This window comes from Brachycentrus maculatus, unplaced genomic scaffold, assembly GCF_059751285.1.
Source record: "Brachycentrus maculatus isolate JH-2025_06_01 unplaced genomic scaffold, ASM5975128v1 h1tg000090l, whole genome shotgun sequence".
NCBI classification, from domain to species: Eukaryota; Metazoa; Arthropoda; class Insecta; order Trichoptera; family Brachycentridae; genus Brachycentrus; species Brachycentrus maculatus.
Window position 1 is genome coordinate 2563836 of NW_028280844.1, and position 26210 is coordinate 2590045.

At 30.4% G+C, this 26210-nt stretch overlaps 1 protein-coding gene across 8 annotated transcripts in view; it reads right to left on the reverse strand.

Annotated features, from left to right (window-relative positions):
• Ten-m (teneurin transmembrane protein Ten-m) overlaps nt 1–26210 on the reverse strand; it is a 514493-nt gene that overhangs the window by 328194 nt on the left and 160089 nt on the right. The window lies entirely within an intron of this gene.

Sequence of the window (26210 nt, forward strand, 5' to 3'; positions counted from 1 at the left end):
TTTCCCTTTTCGTGACAATTCCGTATTCGCTCGTCAGCAATGTGTTTACCAAACGCCAGCAGAAGGGTTAAAAATAAAATAATAGGTACGGGCGGGGGCAATTCGTCCCAGTTTTCGGATGCAAATGTTGGCAATTTAAGAATAAAATAAGCATAAAAGGATGTAAAAAAAGGTACAAGGACTCTCATGGAAATTTGTTGGAGGATTTATTTTTTACGGAATAATTTCGCAAAGATTCCGACACAAAATGAATGGAAAAGAATTGTATGCATGCAAAACATTTTCCTGCTCCCTTATATGGGCCATCATCAACATATATGCATACATACATATATGTTGATAAAACTACATACACACACACACACGTACACACACATTTAAAACATACACAAAAATTAGGGTAGACAGTAGAGGTAGGAATTAAGGTAAGCTAGGTATTACTTACTAGAGTAGGCAGTAGAGGTAGGTAGTAAGGTAAGCTTGGTGCTACTTAGTAAGGTAGACTAGGTAATGAATGTATTTTTATATGTCACCTGGGTAATTCATGATAGGCATTGCTTTTCTACCTATATGGACTTTTTTTCATAATACCTCTTTTCTTACAATGATTAAAGAAAACACTTGTTTTATACCAATTGATTTATACCACTTCTTTACTCAAGTGGTATAAAACAAGTGTTTTCTTTAATCATTGTAACATGTCTTACCACAAAGTTAATGCCGAAACAATAAATAAAATACCTCTTTTCTTCTATGTATGTATGTATATATATATATATATATATATATATATATATATATATATATATATATATATATATATATATATATATATATATATATATATATATATATATATATATATATATATATATATATATATATATATATATAATTCAATTTCTTAACCAGAATAGAGGTATTATGCACAAAAGTGGGACAAAACGAGGAAATAGAGATGACACAAAAGGGGTTAAGAAAGACGTAAGAAAAAGGAAAAATATATATTGTAATTCCTGGTGGATTCCTTCCTTCACAGAGCGCTGTTAGCTATAACATTATTTTTCTTTTCGCAAAGGCGCATTTGCCTTGAGTTACTGAGAGTATTAAAACTGTGAAGTTGGTTTTAAGTTTGTATTTCTTATTTTGAGTAAGATATATAAAATGGGTTCTGAAGTATATACATGTAAGTCTCAATGAGAACAAAATGTGTGGTTAAATCACTATTGTAAATAGGTGAAATATATTAACAATGTAATAATAAATGACATAGCGATGAGTGCATTACTTTGCTAGACATATCAAGTTTCAAAACAATAATAAAATAAGAATTTAAAAAAAATTATGAAAAAAATACATTGGACAGGAAACAAATACAAAACATTATCTCAAATTATACATACATAACTATGTCATGTTTCCATTTAAGTTGAAGTATCATATTTATAGGTTATAACTGTTATTGGGAAATAAAGATATTTTGAATGAATAAAAAAATAATCTTAAAACAAGTATTTATGATATTCTTTGGGATTGATTTTGTTCGGAAAGGAAACATACAATTGATACTATTGGATCATCATTGTATTATTTTAGATTACATCTACTATGTATCTAGTAATAATTGGGATAGAGAAATATTTCACGTTATTTTTATAAGGCCCTTGCTCGTATCCATGTGTATTTTTCTAGATATCCGTTGTATTTGTTGGGATATTATTATTGGAAGAATCTTCTTTTTGATATGGTCTCGAATCTAGAGCAGTTCCAATTATTTCCAACAAGGTGATCCGGTTTTTGTAAATGTACCTATGTACATACTTCAGACCCTAAAAAATCAAAACCCTTCAAGAAAATCACAAACTGATTTTCATGTTAAGCTCATTATTTAATTTTATTTATAAAAGGATACTTCATTAAAGATGACGAGAAAATTTTTGTTGTAATGTATTTTTTTTATAGTTAATTGAAATACATAAAAGTATAAAAAGGCGTTTTGTGAACATAGACTTCAATTGCAAATATGCATTTTATTGGTGAATAAAAATAAAATTAGAAAAAAATATACCAAACATACACACACAACCATATACATAAAAAGTTTTAATTTTAACTACCCATTTTATTTGACCGGCATTTTTAAAAGAACCTTAATTTAGTACAATGGTATTCTTCCCTTTACCCTTATCCACACTCGATGGTGTATAGGGCACTGCCTCATATAAACGCAGTTTTATCATGATCTTTAACACTCGAATGAAAGGTGAGCAGCCCTTCGCTTCAGGTACCAGTCCAGGGTTTTCCCAAATATTGAATACCATAAATATTAGAGTGAAAAATCACTTATATTTATTTGAACCCCCTCTAGAAATTGAATCCGGGACCTTCATTACGGTAGCCGAGCGTCCCATTACACTATGAAAGCGGAAATAAAATTATTTTATAATTAAATTTACTATAATTTGTTATTTCCCGAGAGAAAAATATGTGCATTTTATAGATAAAGTCTTAAACGTTATTGATTCGTCTTAATTGATAGACTTGCTAATATTATATGATAACCTCATCATTGCATGATTTGACATAAGTTTAAAAATATTCGGAATAGTCAACCTCACTTAAACGTGAGATTGCATCTACTATGTATCTACTAATAATTGGGATAGAAAAATATTTCACGTTATTTTTATAAGACCGTTGCTCGCATCCAGACCTTCGAGAAACATCTTCTGCTTTGTATTCTTGTTACTGATGAAAACTACACAAACAGTTGGAAAAGTGCAGGAATTTACACTGCACAACACAATTCCCGGATCAATTCACAATAATATTTATATTTATAGGTCTATTTCCGTTTCTTCCGGGTAGAGCACAAAGTGAGTACTAGAAAGTTCCGCATTTGAGCTGGACAATGGGGGCGAAGATAGGAGCAGTGACGACATCACGCTAGCTAACAAACTAACTAACCATAACGCCGTTCCCTGCAGGGGTAGGCTGAGAAAATAGAACGCCATACCGCACTGTCTTTGCAAAAAAAAATCGCCTCTTACAGATTTATACATCTCCTCATACATACCCGCCGATTGTTCCGACTCCTGACTTGGCCGCTTTCAGGTATTTGGCATACCTGATCGTGCCATATTTTTCTCGGTCTTCCTCTGCTCATTTTCCCACTTACATTCGCCTCATTTTACCGTTCTTTCCTCACCCATTCGTTCTACATGTCCAAACCATCTCAACACACCTTTTTTTAATTTTATCGATAATGCTTATCTCAGCTTTGCATTCCTTCCTTATTTCACTATTCGCACATCTATCATATATCGAATATTGCTCCTGGCGAATATCTCAATCCTAGTGTTTGCCGCGACGAAAGGGATGCGGGGTTGATCTCAGCCGAGCCGTTTGACAAAATTATTGGATCACTCGCTGTTTACGCAAGTGGAATAATTGATTCATATCCCGCCGCCTTCGGGACCTGCCCGCCCGTAATGTTCCCAAACACGTTCCTGTAATTAGCCGCTCTGCCTGATTGGGGTACGTGTTCTGCGTGTGCCACAAAACAGCCGAACGTCGCGCCCGTGTTGTCGTGACGCGCTAAATGTTGCACTAAATTCAATAAGGCTAAGCAAAACGTCGCGCCCGATGTTGTCATGACGTGCGAAATGTCGCACTAAACTCAATAAGGCAAAGCAAAACGTCGCGCCCGATATTGACATGAAGTGCTAAATTTCTTACTAAATTCAATAAGATAAAACAGAATGTCGCGCCCGATATTGACATGACTTTTTAAATCTCGCACTAAATCCAATAAGGCAAAATAAAACGTTGCATCCGGTGTTGTTATGGTGTCCTAAATGTTGCACTAAATTCAATAAGGCTAAGCAAAACGTCACACCTGATGTTATCATGGCGTACTAAATGTCGTACTAAATTCAATATGGCTAAGTCGCGCCCGATGTTCTCATGGCATGCTAAATGTCACATTTAATTCAATAAGTCAAAGAGTTTTTAATTAAAATGAGCACTTGAACCTGCCAATGATAGCAAACAAAATATTTGTATTTGAAAAACACCATTGCTCAGTACATCCATTATTTATTCGATTCTCTGTTATATTGTTTATTTTTCATATTTTTAGTACCTAATAAAGAATTCAGTTTTATCGTTCCAATTGCTATTATTGTAATATAATATTATATCGCCGATGCGAGTATATTGAATAAAGCTCATATGATTAAACTTTCATACCAATGCCAGAAGTTATTACTTAGTTTGTTGATACTACAATACTTATATTGAGCTTTTATAATCGTCATCTAACTGCTGTCAGTATAAAATTGTTTAATTTTAGTAAATTAAAAAGTCATTTTTTTATAACTGTTCAAGAAAGTTACATTTATATAATGGAATTTTGTATCTTAAAACTACTTTTCAAAGTTTTACAAATGTTTTTTCATAAAATAAATTTTTGTTTTCAAATTGATAAACTAACTAATAATTGTGTTTTTATGAGTGTTACAGAAACACATAAATTATATGTATAACACCACCTTAATATATCAATAATAAAATTTTCTGTATATTTTCTACGTAATTATTTCTTTCTCGATTTTTACTGGAAATAATTATAAGAAATCAAGTGTAATTATCTTAATCCTTGAACACTTACAAAGGAACTTTCTCTGTATTAAGGTAACAAAATCAATAACAATTACGTGTTGTTATATGACAAGAATACGACTGACTGTTAACAAATAATAAATTGAACCGTTATTTTTAAAGGGATAAAATGTAATTAATTGTATCGCGTGAGGAGGTTTTAACAAATGCCAAGATTGTCATAGAATTCTTAAACATTTTGTTTTGTCCTTAAGTAAAAAATACAAAGTTTACCTTTCTAAAAGTTTAATTTTATAATAGCAATGCGAATTTAATTTTTTTTTAAATCTACGAAACAAAAATTCTACATAAAACATTAAAAACGCTAAATAGAAGCAGTTATCAAGTATCAGCCATGAATAATGTTACGTATTGCGTGTGTTGCTGTTACGGTTAACAGATGGCGCTACCATTGCGATAAAAACGTACGGGGAAAAACACCTATCACAGGTTTATTATTTTTAATTTATTTGGGAATTTTACAGAATACAGTTACATAAACAATTTTTAAAAAATGACTTACATAAAATGCGATTCCAGTAACAAAATTCCACAATTGTAAATTTCTGAAAAAATACCTGAAAGGGACAATAGGGAGGAAAAAGGGTAGACAAATCATTTAAAAAAATCAAATCGTTTATGAAATCATGCTCGTATTCGAATGCAAAGTTGTGTCAAAATTTGAGAGTATCAGTGAGTAACTTATGGAGATTTGAGATTTTCAACAAACAAACATTTAAATTCCAATTTTTTTTATATCAATATTGCGTGCATTTTTGTGACATGTACGCAATTTTTTTAAATAATGATTACAACGTCCCAGCACCATAATTCTGACGATTATTAAATTTTAATTAGAAATTTCTCTTTTTAAAGCATTTTTATAATTATTTTTTTAATTTTATTTTACATAGTTAGAAGAGTTTTAAAAAAATATTTAATTAATTTTCTAGCCATTTCTACCTTACAATCTTAAAATAAAATACGCTGTTCTCTCCAATAAAGAGATCAGTTGTTCTTGGAGAGGGACTTGCACTTATCATTTATTGTTTGTTTATGTTTGGCTGTGAAATATATTTTTTATTGCGTGTTTTTTTTTTGCCAAACGATATTTAAGTACACTCGCGTCAACACGCATCGCGGAATAAGTCCACAGCTCCGCTAGATATAATACTTTCGCAATGTCTCCATCCCCGATCGCACCTTGTCACGATATGTAACTATTTAACCCGACACTCGAGTTACAAACAGTTACATTGTTGCGGCAAGGAAACTACCCCAAGGAATCCTGCTTGGTCAACACGCGATCTCTGAGGAAGTCACGATACTAAATCAGAGCTGTTGTTCTCTTCTGTTGAAGGTCCTCTTTGGGGGATGGTAGCTAGTAAAAGTTTAAAGACAGAGTTTCCCCGTCCTGGGTATGGGGTGCGTGTGAACCTACAGTGTAGCGCTGAATCTCAACCTTTCAAGCTTTTAAATAGTGGCATGCGAGATTTTTATTCATGAAAAATAAACGAATAAATATTTTAGAAAATTTCTAAATTTAAAAACTACTTTATTTCTTTTTAGCCTGTATAACTTCATTATATTTTTTATAAATCAGATTATACGTCATTTTTCAAAAGAAAGCACTTTTTAAATATATAATACGATTACTAAAAGGGTTTATAATTCGGCATTTTTCATATTTACGTTGTATTTTATGCGTTTTTTTATCATTGTAAAAAACGTTAATTTTATAGTACCATGTACAATTTAAGAAATGTGACTTAACAACAGTTTTTTTGCGTTTGTCCGAATCCTAGTTTCAAAATCTGAGTTTCTCCAGGAGATATTTTATATTTTATAACTCAACACATTCGCGTTGTATTTTATGCGTTTTTTACCATAGAAAAATACATGAATTTCAAAGTACTATGTACAATAAAATAATTGTGACATGACAATAGCTTTTTTGGGAGTGTCCTAATCCTTGTTAAAAAATTTGGGTATTCACATAGTTGTTTTTACATTTTAGAACTTCAACATAGAAGAAGAAAAATATGGAAGTGTGGGTATTCTGGGTATTTTCAGGGGTTACGTCAAAAGCCCTGTAAATACTCAGACATCTATATTCTTCTTCATCTATGTTGAGATGTCAAAATGTAAGAAATGTGAGTACAAAATTAGTAAATTTTTGAAATTGAGTTATGGTATGAACAACTTAATAAAAGGATTTTACACTAATCTAAAAAAAATAGGGGCGCTTTGTACTCTTTATATTATTCCAAGACTTTAAAATATAGAATAAAACATTTTATTTCAGCTAAGCCATAAATTTATTTCTAGATTTGGCGTTAAATATGTAGGACTCCAGTTTTATTTACATATTAAATGTTAAAAAACAATCACTAATTCATGATTCTTGATTTTTTTGAGTAAATAAAAAATAAATTTTGTGACAATTCTTATGCCTAGTTATGGCATTTTTTAACGAATATTTTCAAGACATAAATTCAAAATTCTAGGACCACGTTGCCAGCTAAGTTTCGTTATGAAAGAAGAATAGTTTCAGCGTGCAGAGTACCTGACTAGAGGAAAGGATGCCCCTCCGAGATGCGAGGTACGCCCTCTCGGTAATTTAGAGGCATTGCGTGCCAGTACAATATTTCAAATCTTTGTTTCTTGCAACCATTGCTCTGACTTTATGCCCTTCATAATTCTCCATTTGCGACCGTCTTTATGGTACAGATATCATTAGAACGGAACCAGAGGGGTTTTCTCACTCGCAGTGCAATCACGTGAAAATCCTTACGCCCGAAATTGTACAAGTGCTTGCTACGTGAGATAAATTACTTTTAGAGTGTTATATACTAAATTTCAATCAGACAATGTTATGATTATTTCCATTTACCGCAACTTTGGGCCGGCTTTTGAACCTCTTTTTAGTGCATTTAACTTCCAAATACTTGTTAACAAAATCTGGATTATCTCCAATTACATGAGTTATTTTCGTATTATTTTTTGACATCTCATCAAAGATGAAGAATAATATGCAAGTCTGGACATTTACGGGGCTGACGACCGTCATAGGCTGGTTTAAGTGTTCACTTTACACGCGTGTAACATTCACCAATTATACCCATTATTGACAACCCTACTACTCAAATTCTTGGAAGTTTTATACATATATAAGTATATGAACCTATTTTGAAACATTATTCTTAAATCACTAGAAATTCACTAGAGACATCTATTGGTGAGATTAAAAGAAGCTTTTTACTGAGCTGAAACTCTTTAATTAGTAAGTATGTGATATTTTCTTTAATCCAGGATTCTGACCACACAACTTCCATATTCTTCTTCATCTTTGATGAGATGTCAAAAAATAATTCAGATTTATTTGTTGAAAATACTTCTTGGCCTAGGTCTCCCTATTTCATAATTTCAGATAGTGGCTATACCCATCGAAATTAAGTTGTTAATTTCACCAAAAGCTTAACATAATTTTAGGGAACAGTAATTTTTACCGTCCACATTTAAATATGATATCATTAATGTAAATTGAATAGTTTATTTGATATTTTCCTTAAGGTCAGTTAATTATTGTTAATGATTTTCCTCCATCCCTATCTCTTCTTATATAGGTAATTCAATTATTGTTATAAGTATGTATTTTGTTTATTAGAGCCAAAATGACTGTAGTGTGGAGGCAAAAAAACTATTGTATATTAAATTTCAACCGTTTCTGCTGTTTCTTCCGGTTCCCCCCCTGTACCTTCCATTTTCTACTTACCTCATTCTATCTTTCACTAACCCCTCTTCCGTGGTCTTTTAAATCATTTTCACGTTTTTTCAGCGCCCTTGAGATTTGTTTGAGATTTATTTAGAATTATTTTTTACGACAGTGGCGCTTTAATTATCCTAAATTTACAAAATGTGTATTTAAAAAAATCTATATTAATTGTAAACATTCAACCATTCAAATTAAGTTTTTCTTAATTTATTTTCACTTTTGATAACCATTATATGAAAAACAGCATTTTGTTGTGTAAAAATTATTTAAAATGAAAAGTGCCATTGTAAGCAAAATCTTGTAACGCTTTTACGAAAATCGTACAATGTTTTGGAAATATTTTGTATCTTCGTAAACATGTGAAAGGAAAACATTATTTTGCGTTTGTATATTCTATTTGAAAGATACGGAAAGTGCGCGTTTTTACGTTTTGTCTCTTCATCAAGTTATGCCGTAAGCGTTACTATGGGCACGTAAGTGGGTAACACGTAATGAGATTTGTGAGGCTTCCTCTAAGGCTGTAGTCAACATGAATTATATATTTAAGCCTCCCCGACACACCCTTGTTCGTAAACTTGTTACTCGACATACAATATTCTTGAAAAAATTATACGCGCACATATACTTATATTATTTATTGAATTGGCATTAAATTTGTGGAATGACAAGATGATTTAAATATAAAAACAAAATACTTGTTTGATTCTACCTTAGAGTTTATTTAAAAAAAATGCTAGTTTCGACAACTACAGATGTTCATCAGATATTCATGATGATAAAAAATGTTATAAGAACAGCTGTAGTTTTGGAAACTAATCGTGTTTACATTTATAAATTCAAAAGTTATCTTATACAAGTGTTTATTTTTGTATTTAAATAACAGATATACTAAAACATATTTTCATAATTATCAAATAATATTTCGTTCTTATTCATATATCTCAAACCCCTTAAAATAATTTTAAATTCTGCATAAATTATACAGTCGACCAAAATTTGGAGAAAATAGTTTTGTTAGTATCATTTACAATGTACAATTACATATTTTTATAAAGACGTAGATAAGCTCCATAACGACAAAAAAAACATATATTGTTTATTATTGTTTACAAATTTAAAAAAAAAACTTTAACTAGCCTTTAAAGGCTTGTTTACAGGTAGGAGAGTAAAGAAAGAGAAGGTAAATGTGAAAAACACACTAGAAACTCCTAGACCAATAGAAAATAAATCATTTTTGAATTTATTTTGCAACTGGCGGGAATCGAACCAGTAACGTCGAGCGTCTACACTACGGCGCCTGTCTAAAATAAAACTTATTTATCAATTGTTAATAAGACTTTCAAAAACATAAATTGACCAACATAAATATTTTGTAATCAACATGCCACACGGGGTATGAAATATAGTTAGACTATAACGAAAAGGTGCTAAACACGTGCTCGTAGGTAGGGTTAAGTAATTGTAAGTAATATATGAAAGGCGGTTTTATGAAAAGTAGACATTGCGTATATTTTGGACACATTGCTTTACCCTTTTCGTGAGCTTATTACGAAAAAATATAAAGGAAAAGAAAAATCTTACGCTTTGTTGGTGAATAAAACAGGTATTTTTTTTAAGAAGAAATTAATTATTCATCAGACACTAGATTATTCACCCTAGGGATGATATATCAATATTATAGCTGTATCAACGTGAGACGAAATATCTAGCGTTTTATATGAAAGAAGATGGAAGTCTTAGCATCTCAGGCTTACTACCTGGCTGATCCTATGTGATAATTATACTGCCTATTACTAAACATTCATTAAGTTTAGGAACTTGTGTTGACTCAAGTTTCCATCTTGTTTAAAAAAAACGATAAATATTTAATTTAAAGTATAGACACATACGGTATTTTTAAAGTTTGAAAATAAATACAAAAAAGAAAAAGTGATGATTTCTATAATCGGTTTGTTAAATAACATGATGTAGAAGAAATAATTTCTACATACATAAGGAATACAGTTACAGATTTTTATAAAGCACAAAGTCACCAAGCCACGAAAAAAAATTAAAATAATAATAAATATAAACAAAGTTTATTACGAATATTTTTATTGTTACAAATACATCGTATTTCAAACGACACTAATTATTTTTACCTCGATAACAGGCAGTGTCATCAAAATATTAACAGCCTACCATATTTTACGATAATGTTGCTTTAATATCTTTAAATAATAAGGAAATTTCCGTTGAAATATGGAAAAAGTGGGGGGATGTCGTGCCACCTGCTACCCTTACGGCACACCCTTAAATAACATCGCCTCCGACCACTTACCCTACCTCCGTTCCCGAAAACGCTTTCAATAGGCGATTAGAACTTCCGAACATTATTTACAAATAAGCGCAAGAATGAATAAAATAAAAGAAACACCATTAAAAACTTTTGAATAAATATTACAAACGTACTTTATGCTTCTCGAGTGTTTTTTAAACGTTTTTGGGATTCTCGATTATGATTTTTGAAATTTCCTTAATGGACCGTTAGCTTGAAATACATTTAAAGTTGGAAACTTGTTTTCTTGTGTTTCTACTGAAAATAAGGTTAGGTGCTTGAAACTTTTTGGAGGTTTAAATTATTTGTTGACGTTCTGGCAATATAACTGAATGGGCTATATATACTAGTAATAGATTATTACGTTTCGGAATTCCTTTCAAATTGTATTATCACTTAGATATTATGTTAGGCAATTAATTTTTCTATATGAGTAATAATTTAGTTAATGGTTTTTCTTTGAAGTATACCGATAGACATTTAAGATTTTTGTACACATATATGAACAACCTACGACTACTTTGGAATATTTATATATTATATTGAAATTGCTGTAAAGTCCATATAAAAACTATGTAAAAAAATAGCAATTTTTTAAATGATTAACCATTTAATTAAGCTAGCAATAATGTTTGGTCATTTATTCCTCAAATAATAATGATTCATTTTAAAAAATAACCCACGGTCAAATTTTAAGGTTTCAATTATTTGCTTTACTTATCACAGCCTTGCATAATTTCCTTATTTTACCATTCAAACATCTATCATGCCACACATTCGTATGAGAGATCGCATTTCGTTTAATATAATCCCGATCAAGTAAACAATATGTTGATTAAATGCAATGTCCTGTGCACCACAAAGAAGATATTTTACTGTTTCTCTATAAAAATGTAAACGGTATGAAAGTAATAAAAATGACGTGATATGTACCAAAGAGTTTAAAATCTAAACAGTTCGTTAGCACTTGTAAAACCCTCTAATGAACGTTGTAAGTACTTCTCTGTAAGGATAATCACCAAAATCCAATAATAATTGTGTCTAAATGCCGGTTAAGCTTTGCATCTTGGTTACAGTCATGCATAATTAATATTCGCCAAAACACGGTAGCGCTAAATTTTTAATGACGTCACAGAACCAACGACATAATTTGTAAACTCACAAAGTGGAGAACATACGACACAGTGGCCCAGCAGAATATTAAATTGGAACGCGATTGGGGTGACCATATAACAAGAACAAAACGGAACACCATTTAACTATCTTCTTCTTTATATATTGGCAGCGAATGGTAGCGAATAGAAAACGAGATAATGACCAAGAAAGTATATTTGGCAAATGTGAACGGAAGAACAGAACGGCCGAGAAAAGACTTGGTACGACCAGATCAATCAAAAATTAAAATCTGGTGGCGTCAAAAGCATTAGTATTCGGAGGGCGTGTATGACTAGATGGATGTGAAGGAAGTTAGGAGTCTATGCCAGGACAGAAGAGTATGACGTTCCATCCTTTCTGCATACCCCTGCAGAAAACCGGCGTGATGGTAGTAGTAGAAGTGGTAAATGTATTATACAGAAAACATCTACAATTATTTCAATGCAATTTTCAAAAATCGTATATGATTTACTATTTCACTGTAACTTTTTTGTAAAATATGATGATTTTAGTATAAAAATAAAACACTTTTAAAATACCACTTTTTAAGTTCACATATATTCTCGTTTTTATTTATGTATTAATTGTTAAGTCAAACACTGATTTTTGGAGTCTACTGAGTTGTATTTTATCGTTAAAAAACACATAAAAAATAATTTTTTAAAAAATGCCATAACTAGGCGAAGCAATTGTCAAAAAATTGATTTAAATGTTTTTTTAACAATAAAATACAACTTAGTAGACTCAAAAAATCAGTGTTTGATTTAACACTTACTACATAAATTAAAATGGAGTTCTACTAATTAAACGCCAAATCTATAAATTAATATACTCTCGGTGTTTATACTAATGACGTTTAACAAGTAAAATTTAAATTGATATTTAAACAAAAAATAAAATTGCCGATATTTTCACCACTAAATTACGGTCGCCTTATTTATGCACCATAATGACGTCACATCGCGCTTGGTATATGAGTGCCAATATCAATTCTGTTCTGGAATTCTCACAAAGGAAATATTACAGCCTCAGTTGGTGTCTCAATCGTCATAGCGTATCAAGGATCTGAACAACCCACTTTGCAATATTTATTTACGATGGGAATTGTCGTTCTATCTTAGTATTCTTGAAAATAGTATGCTACATCGTCAAAAAGGATTGCCTCGTATATTAATTTGTTGAGAGTCAATTTTCTGATATAAGCTTTTAAACAAATTATATTTTGAGTTGCATAGATAAAGTGTATGTATATATAATATATATATATATATATATATATATATATATATATATATATATATATATATATATATATATATATATATATATATATATATATATATATATATATAAATAAATAAATATATATATATATATATATATATATATATATATATATATATATATATATATATATATATATATATATATAAATTATATTTTGAGTTGCATAGATAAAGTGTATGTATATATAATATATATATATATATATATATATATATATATATATATATATATATATATATATATATATATATATATATATAATATATAAATATATATATATATATATATATATATATATATATATATATATATATATATATATATATATATATATATATATATATATATATATATATATATAAATATATATATATATATATATATATATATATATATATATATATATATATATATATATATATATATATATAACATATGAACAAATCGCTCACTTCTTTGAACAACGTCACAAAAAAAATCTTGATTTTTCAGGAGATCATTTTTAAAGTTTAAAAATAGAATAAAATGTATTTGAAATAAACATCAAGCCACTTATTAAGCTTTTTACTGTGCAATAGATCTTTTTAGGTAAAATCTGAATGTTTTTTCTCCATTTGAAAAATATTAAGTTTATTTGAAAAAAAAACAATATCTTTTGTTCAAAATGTAAAAACACCACGTTCTGCCTTGTGGCAAGTAAATATTAAGTTAAAAATATTCAGCTTTTGCTGGGATATAGTACATTTTCTGGGCATTCCGAAAACATGTACAACTGAAAATTGACGATTTTAGAGATATGTGACGTTGAAAGGAGTGAGCGATATAAGATAATATATTTTTAAAATTTATTTTTTTCAGTATATTCTTTTCAATTTTAATCATGCTTTGTATTTTGTAAATATATTTATTCTTTCAGTATGCTGCATTGTTAGAAAAAACGTTATTCTGTTTATTAATTAATTGGTAGTAAAATATATTGATAGCTTTTAAAAAATTAAAATTTATAAAGTTATGTATATAAAGTGCATATGTATGTTTGTATATAGGTATATGTATTTACATACATATATATCAATTTACAATTTTATTAATATAATATATAAAATACTAGGCGAATGTGGTAAGTAATTGAAGCAATAGCAGACTGAGAAAAACTTGGCATGATCAAGTTTATCAAATAATTTAATGCGGTCGGGTATGAAGTCAAAATAATCGGCGGGTATGTATGAGGAGATGCATAAATGCGGAAGAGGCGAATATTGTTTGCAAAGATAGATTGGTGTGCGTGCTATTCCCTCTGCCTACCCTTGCGAGGATGCAGCATGATGGTAAGTTAGTTTTTTTTGTTTATTTGATTGATTAAAAGCATATTATATTTTTTGTCATTTTGTACTAAAGCACTAAAGATGAAAACTCAATTATTCAAATGATACTAGCCGCAGTTATATAGAAATAGGATTACCAATGACTTGTGTCTGGTAAGGTGCACGAGTTCAGAGGTCGGACATTATAACCGAAAACAATTTTCAAATTACAAATTCACTCGTAGTTAACTGTTCTTGGGAAGGTACACGAATGTATGCTATATTCAGTTTGTATGTCAATAAATCACGTATAAATGATGCGGTGCCGTATGATTTCTAAAGAATAGAAAGGAGAAAGACAGAGAGAAAGAGAAAGAACTTTAAGGAATACAGGGTCGATATTTAACATAACGTTTTATTTTAATTTTATTATAATTTATTTATATTTATATTCAAAATAAAGTCCTGGTTCCAACCCTAATATTGCATACATTAGGGTTGGAACCATAAAAAAACATTTAAAAATAGTATTTTCATTTCTAGAAACTCTTCCTCTCGAACATAATTTGAACACTTATTTTGTTCTCATAACACTTCAATAAATAAAAAAAAAAACATATTATTAATAAAACTTTTAAGGAGTTATCATGAACACAAAATAAGTGTTAAAATTATGTTCTCATGAAGTTTTATAAATGAATTGATATATTTAATTTATAAAACTTTTGATAGGTCATTATGAGAACAAAATAAGTGCTCAAATTATGTTCGAGAGGAAAGATTTCTAGAAATGAAAACACTATTTTTATTGCTGTTTTCTGTATATTAGTATTAGACCAGGACTCCATTGTAATATGTACCATGTAAATTTAACTTTGGAAATACTACACTTTTTAATATACACTATTTCTTAAAATCCATTGTATCACGGGATTCGATGAATTCATCATCAAACACCGTTGACGGTATTTGATAATGATATTTAATGCATCGAAACACATGTCATGATGAAAGATTTAAATAAATAGTGGTATTTAGATTTTAATTGGTTAGATTTCACCAAAAAGTGACATCCGAATCAATTGATAAAATTCATCATAATGTTTTAAGATTTTTTATTTTTATTTTATTTGGGCAATTGTAATACTTGAGTCTGCTTCTTAACATCAATCAGCGCTTATGGATATATATAGTTTAGACAGGTAATATGATGTTCATAGCTATATTATGTATGTGTGATATACATTGTGTTCATGTACTTGCATATGTGTGTGCACCGATGTAATGGGCGTGGTCGGTCACGGAATATATGTAAAAACGAACCTGTCAAAGACCTCGTACTTTCTGAGATTACATCTCGACGAATCTATACCCAATTTCGGATCATAATGAACGAAGTGTGATTATGACGGATCTTTTAGGAAAAAAAAACTGATAACCGGTTTTCTCAAACGGAACTTAAATATTCACTTAGCAAAGGAGTCGTATTTTCAATAGCTACATGATTATTTTAAGCATTAGGTTAATCATTTGGTCGAATTAAGAAAAAAAAGGAAATATACAATTTTACATATAAAAAAGTATTCTCAATAAAATACGATCCACAAAAGGAAGTCAATTCTATTAAAAATATAAATTAAATAAAAATAATAACATTGCGTGTTTTTCCTGGAAATTTCAGAAATACATAAGGTATGTACATATTTAAGAAATAAATTGTCTATTTTCATCGCTACTATATTTCCATCTCCGTAGTTTAGTGGTTACCGTATTCCGCTAACATACTGAAGATCCTGGATTTGATTTCCAGGGGATTTAAATAATCTAAATATTTTTACATAATAATATTTATTTATTTAATATTACCCTGGAGTGGAACCTAAAGCAAAAAACTAATTATCTTGCCTTCGTATTTCAACTTAATAAAGCTTCAATTGGATGCAGTGCCGCATGCACCATTAGGTGTGGATGGGGGTGTAAATTAAGCTATTAAGAGATGTTAAACTTCACAAAAAATTGAATAATTGTTTAAAACTTTCTACATAGGAGCAAAAGACCTTATTCTAACTTAAGTAAGTTGCAAACTATTTTAATTATTTCCGAGAAAACGGCAGACGTCAATTACACGTGCGTACTTATAATTTCACCTTGGAAAAGATAGACAGATTTTATTGATGTATTATATTAAAATGAGCTATATGAATATAAGTATTTGGTACGTAGCTTCTAAGCGTATATTAAATAACGCTTATGAATACAATACGCCTAATATACGTAGTGATCTTACTGTATTGAAATGGTCAATATACACGTAATTTGACATTTATTAGAGAGTTTAGTTAGTAAAACAACAATAATTATAAACGACGATGATTTTTTAAAATATTAGGAACATTTTATGGTTTTTTTAACAGCAATTTTCAATAACAACCCATAGAATTATCGTTCTAAAAATGTTGTGTGATGTCGCAAAACACTGATATAATGAAGGTTTTGAGTATTAAAAAAAACAATTTGACTTCCTTATACAAATGAACAATACAAGTAGTCCTCAACCAATATTTCCAGAATTAACTACATATACATTATTTAAATTCACGTCCAAAATCCATTTCAAACATATAATTATATCAAAGCATACCTTAAATCTGTACCAAAACTTACATGTTATGATTATTATAATGCAATACTTAAACTCATTCAATTTAAATTCATTTTGTCGGTAAATTATATAAAATCATGGTTTTTAACTCCTGCCTTGTTGTGTTTCTAACATAGAATTTTTTTGTGTAGCCTCACACCAGTCCGATGATGTCGGTTACGATGAAACCCGATTGCTGGTTAAATAAAATTCAATTGGAAAAAATTACAAAGTTGTTTTTTTATTCTTTAAAAAAATATATATATATTCATTTTATGCTTAAAGTTACTAACATACACATTCAACTTAAAATCTAGTGGTGTCAAAAGTCTGCACAATCGAAAGGCATGTGCATATAACTACACGTATAACAATAGATGTATAGATGTGAAGGAAGCGACGAGTGTATGTCGGGAAAGAAGAGTGTGGTGTTCCATCATCTCTGTCTACCCCTGTGGGGAAACGACATGACGGTACAAGTAGTTACTCATTTCGATCTGCCATGGATGTATGTACTACTTTTATTACTGAAGACAGATACGAGAGAGCTATGCGAGAGATCAACGAATTACAGTACAAGATTGGAATGAGATATTCCGATGAGATTGCGGGGTCACACGACTGTATGGGAAAATATTATTCAATATAACCCGGAGCCTTGATCTTGAGATGAATGAGTTACTTGTTACGCTATTAGGCTCCCGCTTGCATGTGATAGACGTGTTCTCTGCAGGACTTCGGAGAGCTATTCGGAACGTACGAATATTAAAGAAATTTATTGCTTTATTAATCAATGATTAAAGAAAACACTTCGTTTTTTACCACTTGAGTTATTAATCCGTTACACATAAGAGTCCCGTAATATTGGACTCTATACATGAACTGTCATTTAACTCGGATGTTACTAACCCAGGGTTAATTATTGCTTTACTAATCTGTTACACATAAGAGTCCCGCAATATTGGACTCTACATATACTTGACCTATCATTTAACATGAAAGTAACTAACCAAGGGTCAATGGAAGTATTATTAAAGCTCATATTACCAATTTTTTAATATTAACCATTTAAGTTACAAGTAAAGTCATGATTTGTTTTTTTTTTTTTAAATCTACGTTTATAAAATATAAATGTGTGTTAGTTTAAAATCTAAAATCTTTCAATTCTTTCATGTTTTTAAAAATATTAACCATATAAGTTACAAATAAAGTCATGATATGCTTTTTTATTATCTACGTATATAAAATATAAATGTTTGTTAGTTATAAAGCTAAAATCATTCAAAAAGTTATTCACTGATTGCTTTAAAATTTCGACACAACGCTGTCTTCCAATACGCACGTGTTTTTATATATCTATGACCAAATATGTAAGTATTTTTACTATATTTTTAACCATATCCTATGTGGAGCATAAGGAGTCCACGAACTGTCACCAAGAAATAATTTCAGTTACTAAAAAAATAAATAAAAAAGGACAAGTAAGTACAGTTACTAAAATAATAGTTTTTCTTTATTTATTCATTTGTACAAAATTTAACATATCCTCAAGCTATCTGCAAAAAGTCCTGTGACAAGTAATTTTTTCTTCCAACAGGGTTTTTACCGCAATGGCAGCGCCATCTGTTAAATGTCAAAGCCATACAGGAAATACTACCTATTGCTCATGACATGTAACGTGCTCCTTGAGAGTAATTTAAAAAAAAATATTACCATTATAAAATTAAACGTATTAGAAATGTATGCTTAAACTTATCTTTCATTTACATTTAAGTAGATTCAGCCTCAACCACACGTGCTTAGGTACAACTTGTTATAAATACAAAATTAAAATGCCTTAAAAGTAAAAGTATGACGAAATAAATTTTTAATGTCTTAAAGAGATGGAAACGTAGTTTTTGAGGATTAAATTTTTGGGTAAATTCTTTACTTGATATATAATTTTTTTTAATCCAAAAAAAATGATAAAAAATTACCACCATGAATCAAATTTCATTACCAGACTACTATTACAAAGCTATATTTTTTGCTTCTAAAGCTATTGGCTTATTTTTTTAACTTTAAACATAAAATACTGCTAAGAAAATTAATTAGACATTATTTATCTTTAAAATATATGCAAAACTGATAATTATCTAAAATTATATTCATAATTTCTCTTGAAACAGTAAAATAAGTATTAATATTACTTGATCGTTTGAATAATTATTTCATCTCTATATTTTCATGTTAAAAATTTCGTAGTAAATTATACATTCTTTACGCTTGGTTTGTTTTTTCAAAGAGTAACAAAAACGCTTAAACCCCGAGTTACGTATTACTCTCTCTAAATTAGGAGATTAACATAACTTTCTGAACGAGAGTAGGGAATATGTAAAATATTAAAGAAAAATAATATTTTATATATATACTAAAGAGGTATTACGATCTCGGATGAGTGCTTATGAGTTCCCTGTAATTAGTCGCAACGAATATTCTATCTCTTTATTCCATATATTCACAAAATTCTCTCTGATGTACATAAAAGAAAAACGTACAGATATGAAGTTGAAAAGAAAAAAATCTTCCTCAAAATGATTTCAAACATGCGAAAAGTTATGCGGTTCTATCAAGCAGCGCTAATTACATTAATTATTTTTAAAATAAGTTTTTATTATTTTACGTCGAGTAGGTTGCCAATATATTCATGATGTTAATTTTTTTTAAATGTATTGATTTGAAAAAAAAAATTCTTAGGAGTGGGAAACTGTTAGATGTTTCTGTTTCTTTAAAACAATTGTTACTGAGAGAAGGCCAATTTAACTGGGTGCAGTAAAAATGCAATTCCTTAGACGAATGTGCGGTAATACGGATACATGTTCGAATGGTGGTGTGTTGAGATGGTTTGGGCATGTTGATAGAATGAGAGAGGAAAGAATAGTAAAACAAATTTACGAATTTAAGATTAACCAAATGTTAGAAAAAAAGCAGAAGAAGACCAAGGAAAACCTGGCATGATTAAATTTGTCAAATACTTGAATGTGGCCGGTTCAGGAGTCACAAAAATCAGCGGGTATGTATGAGGAGATGCATGGATGTGGAACAGGGGAAGAATGTTTGCAAAGACAGAGTTATGTGACATTATATTTTCTCTGCCCACTCCTGTTGAGTAGCGGTATGATGGTTAGTTAGAAATATTTGTTTTTGTATTTTTATCTATGCTAAGTTATAACAACAACAATAAAAACAAGTTAATTATTCAAAAGTTGGAAATCTAAAATTCAACTTGATGTAATGCAATGTATGAGAGATTTTAACATCCAGTTATTGCATTTTATGAAAATACCGAAACAGTTTTAAGGCGTATTCATTAGAACCGGTGTTGCTCATTTTATTAAATTTGTCGCGTGCGTTTCGCAAAGTTGAAAATAAAATAGAGCGGCGTTTATCATGGAGAGGCGGGGGGAGAAATAAATGAAAAGCAAAATGGAAAACGGAAACAGCGGGAAGAAAAACGGAAAGAGTTAATGAGTTGACTAGTGCTGGAATAGGGTAGGGTGAGACGTCGAGGGAAAATAGAAGAATTGAAATGAGTTACCGAGTATCGGGGAAGAATGAAAACACCGGTATGAAAATCCATTTGATGAATTATCCGAGTTTGTTTTGTGATATTAAAAAAAGAAACAAAAATTTATGACAAAAATAGTACCATAAACTGGCTTTATTTAGTCCATATTTCTGCGGCTGAGTCTGAAAATGGAAAAGAAAGAAAATAGAAAGCCCGCATCAATAATATATTTATTTAAACAATACTTGCGGGTATACATTTTTTAATTAGCTGTCATTTAGTATCGCGTGTGTTGCTGTTATGTTCAACATATGGCGCTGCTATCACGGTCAAAAAAGCTGTTTTTGAAAAAAAATATCCTGGTGCTAGACATTTTAGAAACAACGATAGGCGATTTAAGATTTTGAACGTTCGAACATTTATGTTTTTATTTATATTAATAAATAAAAAATAAGAGATATATTTTCTCTAAAAATAAAGTAAGGAAATAACTAAGGAGCTTTTGAATTTTTGTAGAGAGGACATAGTATCGGTACATTCTTAAAGCCAGAAAAATAACGATCATGAATAATCAAAAATTATATTTACGTAACTAAAAACAAATCTAACTTAAGGCTGTATATGGGAGTTAAGAGACCAAGGATGAAATTCATGTATTTTACATAATTATTGGTAAAAGTTTATGTTGTTATTAAATTTTTCCATTACATTGGACTTACAACTATGGCAAAACTATAGTTTAATACTCATACATAATAAAAAAATTCCTACATGACATTATTTAAATAACATAATTTAGTACATATTTATTTCATCTAAAGTAAATAAAGTGAAAAGTTTCAGATATTGTATATAAATATAAAAGAAAATGAGAAATTTCACGAAAACGATTCCTTTCTTATTTCTGTAGTTCAAAATTTAATTCCTTTTTGAAAAGATATAATATTTTTTGCTGTCGAAAATTTTGAAGTATTACTTACTCATTCTGAATGTCGAGGATAAATTATTTTCTTTGTGTTTTCTTGTGTCGTATTTTCATCAAACCGGAGAGTGCTCGATTAGATATCTGTACTAATGTAAAAAAAAGGAGTCTTACCTGAAACAAAAGAAATATAAAATATTAATGTTTCGCAAAAACAAAATAATTTTTATATGCAAAGATACAATTCACGATTTAAATGGAAATCTCATATAAGTATGTGTTGTATGAGAAGTGAATAATTGCGTAAAATACTAGATAAAAGAGTAAGCGTTATTTTAGAAGATAAAGAACAAAGCCGAAAAATTTCCCATATAAAAACTCTTACATTAGAAAATTTAACATGTGATTAATTAGAAATAAATGTCACTTATATTTAATCGGAGAAAGCTATAAATATTTCACGAATTGCTCAACTGATGACGTTACAATCAGCGATACATCGAAATCTATTGAATTACTACCTTCATGTGAAAGAAATCCAATAAAAACTAACTAACTAACCATCACGCCGCTTCCCCGCAGGGGTAGGCAGAGAGAATAGAGCGCCACACCACTCTGTCCTTGCAAACATTCTTCGCCTCTTCCATGTTCATGCATCTCCTCATACATACCCGCCGATTGTTACGACTCCTAACCTGACCACTTTCAAGTATTTGGCATACCTGATCGTGCCATGTTTTTCTCGGTCTTCCTCTGCTTCTTTTCCCGCTAACATTCGCCTCATAAATTTGTTTTACCGTTCTTTCCTCACTCCAATACCATTACATATATTCAATCCAATACCATTACATATATATACTCATTTGGAAAATTGATTCAATATGGATGTTTAATAATGGGCAGAACAGTGAACGTTACACAAGTGTATAAAGTGATCACTCAAACGAGTGAAATTCCAATTCCTGGAAAGCTAAGACTTCCGTTTTCTTTCATACACAAAAAGTAACGAAAGACGTTTCATCTCAAGTAGAAACACGTAAAATACCCAAATATTTTGTCACGCGAGTTGTTTAACTTTCTTCATTTTCATTTAAAAATTAGAAAACTAAATAAATTTTTGAAACAAATGATCTATAAAGCTTTAATTGAAAAGGGTCATTTTGTAATCGTTGGTAATAATTGGTAGTAACTTTTGTCATCGTTCAAATTAAAATGTGGACCTAGTGTAATGTTAATTCTTCCGTTCTAATTGCGAAAATATCAATTGTTAAATATTCGTGTCAAAAAGCAATTAAAATGTCTTTAAAAATAACTGCAATGCTATTTTGAATCGTCAAGGTCTCGGTCACTCCAAGAATGGTATATGTCGAGTAAATGTCATATTCTGAATAATCCGTTGTTTTAATGATTTAAGGGCACGAACACCCCCGACGAAGCACTCGGTATATGTATTTTATTTACGTGCAACCCTGGAGCGTGCAACGGTGGCGTGTTTTCTTTCGCACCGCAAGATTCTAGAAGTTTTTTCAAACAATATTTTCATAATTCTGTATCCGAGGCAATATGAGGCCGATATTTTTCCTTAGGGCGCGCCATATTACACGAATATCCGATCTCCGTTCGCCGAGCCAAGAGAACAGTAATCAGCCTCTTACAGCTAACGCGATCGCACCCGACTAACGGCCATATTAACACTTTATCATTTTTTATTTCGCGTTCAAAAATATTTTCCGCTTAATTTAACAAGCGGTCTCGTACGGATCGGATGAAAGCCGAAGTGTATTCACGTCGGAGGGTTATTTTCATTTACGTTATTATTAGTTCTGGATGAAACGGGAATGGAAAGGAAGGAGGGATGGTTTAACCCACGTTTATTAATGTCTACCGGGATTAGACCTACAGACCCCCCCTCGCCCCGTCTTGCCCCATTTCAGGTGTCTCTGGTACAGGATCATCTCTCAACTCCCCCTTAAAATGGCGGACATGTCTTAACACGGACGCGGAAAAATCGGAAAGCTTTAGTGGAATGAGAAGGAGGCATACGATGTCAGTATAATAAATGATTTTATAAGCTGAGAAGATTCAGGAAGTGTACACACAGCAGATAGACTTAAAAAAGCGCTTGTCGAAAAATCTGTCAATCTTTGCGAAATCATTTGAAACGATAACTAATAGCAATAAGGAAGGTTATCCATGATGTTGATAAACTTAATCTTTTATTAAGGATAAGAGAATCGAAGAATATGTGGAACTAAAGATAGATAGAGAGGCAGGGCTTCTTTTAATAATAAAAATAAAATAACGATTTTCGATAATTTATACAGAGCTATTTCGTAAAATAGTACCTGAAAGGCGCTTCACTGTGATTGCATTGGGGATTAGAAGAGGATGGAAATGATTTAGAAAACTAATGTGTTTTCAGTTTTTTTCTGAAGATAATCTCACTTTCAATGTCTTCAAATATTGGTTTAAGAGCATTCCACACCAAATTGAGCGCGCTGGTTGCGAGCTGGTAAGATTACTTTACCCATAGAAGTTGTTAGCAGCCGATTGAAGCGTTGACGTCTATCAACCAATTTGTTTGGAATACACAACTCTTTTATATACTCTGGAGCCATATTATGTATTGATTTATACATGAGTAGACAGAGTTTATTCTCAACCCTTTCGGGAAAGCGTAACCAATGCAATTGGTGAAGTGGTAGGGTGATTATAAATGGAAGAGTTTTGGGTGTTTATATTAATAAAGTCTAGACAAATCATTGTTGTTGTTTGAAAACATTTTACATTTCGGATAAAATGTGTAACGGCATTTATATTTTTTATACTTATACTGCAATAAAATTTATCTTTAATACTGAGTAATTATGAGTTTTATTTTTCATTCATAATGTTTTTTAATGTCTCTCAATCTTTTTCCTCAAATTTCGTACTAGCTCCATTCAGGAGATATTTGTATCAAGATTTTTTATTAACATCTCAATAAAGATTAAGAATCATATGGAAGTCTTATCATTTACAGGTCACTAGATGGTTTGAGTGATCATATTTTATTAGTTAAGATAAACACCATTGTTTCAAACCACAAAAACAGATTAAGAAGATAAGATAAAGTATTATTTTTAATAATTAAAACACTCCATCCAAAATTGAATTTATAAATTAGTTTAAATTAAATTGTAAATGATAGTATTGAGACGAATATTCAGTGTTTTCTAAAACGCAAAATTCAGAATTTCAATGAAAACTGAGACCGCAGGAAGGTTCTACGTAAAAGACGTTTGTAATAATACTCCGGCAGCTATTATTATGAATGTAAATATTATTTTCCACTGTTCTACTTTCCATCTCTCGATTTTGGGAATGAGTGTTTTCAAAGAGGTAATCGTCGTAGCGGCGAACGCGGCGTAGCCATTGACGAGCCCCAATGGCGATGACAATAGCAATATTCTTTACATCCCACAATGAAAGATGGGCTCTCCAGGGAAGAGATGGATTGTTTATACAAGTACGAAATGTCTAATTCAAGTTTTGAAAAAACAAGCTTCGGAATGTAAAGCTTCTGAGAAAAGCATTTTTTTGAAGACGGAATCGAAATAAAATTAACTAAATAATTAACCATATTATTTTATGACATCTCAACAACGATGAAGAAAGATATGGAAGTCTTGGCATTTAGGGGCTTATTTAAGTGATCACTTTACACACGTGTAGCATTTACCAATTTCTACCCATGATTGTGAAACACACAACTCAAATTTTCGAAAGCTCTATATACATGTACATATATGATCCTATTTTTAAACATTGTGCTTGAATCACTAGAATTTCACTAGAGACATATATTGGTGAGATAAAATATTATATCATAGTGTTTAGAGACACTCAAAATGTTTTAACTTATTGGCCAACCATTGACGCTTCCTTGCAGTGGTAGGCAGAGAGAATTCAAGTGTTCTTAGGTGCATCTATTCAGGTTTTAAAAAATATCTGTGAAACGAGAAATTTATTATTTTTTTAATCTATTAATTGGTTTAATAAAAAATATTAATTAAAACACAAACCTTGTTTTTAGTTTTCTCACAAAAATTATGCAAATGGTTAAATTATATTATATGACGTTTTTGCGAAATTAACATTGAATTAAAATTATAATCAATTTACCATCACGCCGCTTCCTCGCAGGGGTAGGCAGAGAGAATAGGTCGTAACACTAATCTGTCTTTGCGAACAATTATTGCATCTTCCACATTCATGCATCTCCTCATACAAAACCGTGGATTATTCCGATTTCTGACCTGACCACTTTCAACTGTTTGAAATACTTGATATTTCTGCTTTTATTACCAACCACTTTTGCCTCACATATTTTTACAGGTGTATAAAGTAAGTGATAATTTACTTTCATATTATTCTTCATCTATGTTGAGATTTTAAAATTGTGCAATTTCTTATGTCTTAACTAACAAACTAACTAACCATCACGCCACTTCCCCGAAGGGATAGGCAGAGAGAATAGAACGCCACACCACCCTGTCTTTGCAAACATTCTTCGCCTCTTCCACGTTCATGCATCTCATACAAACCCGCCGATTGTTAC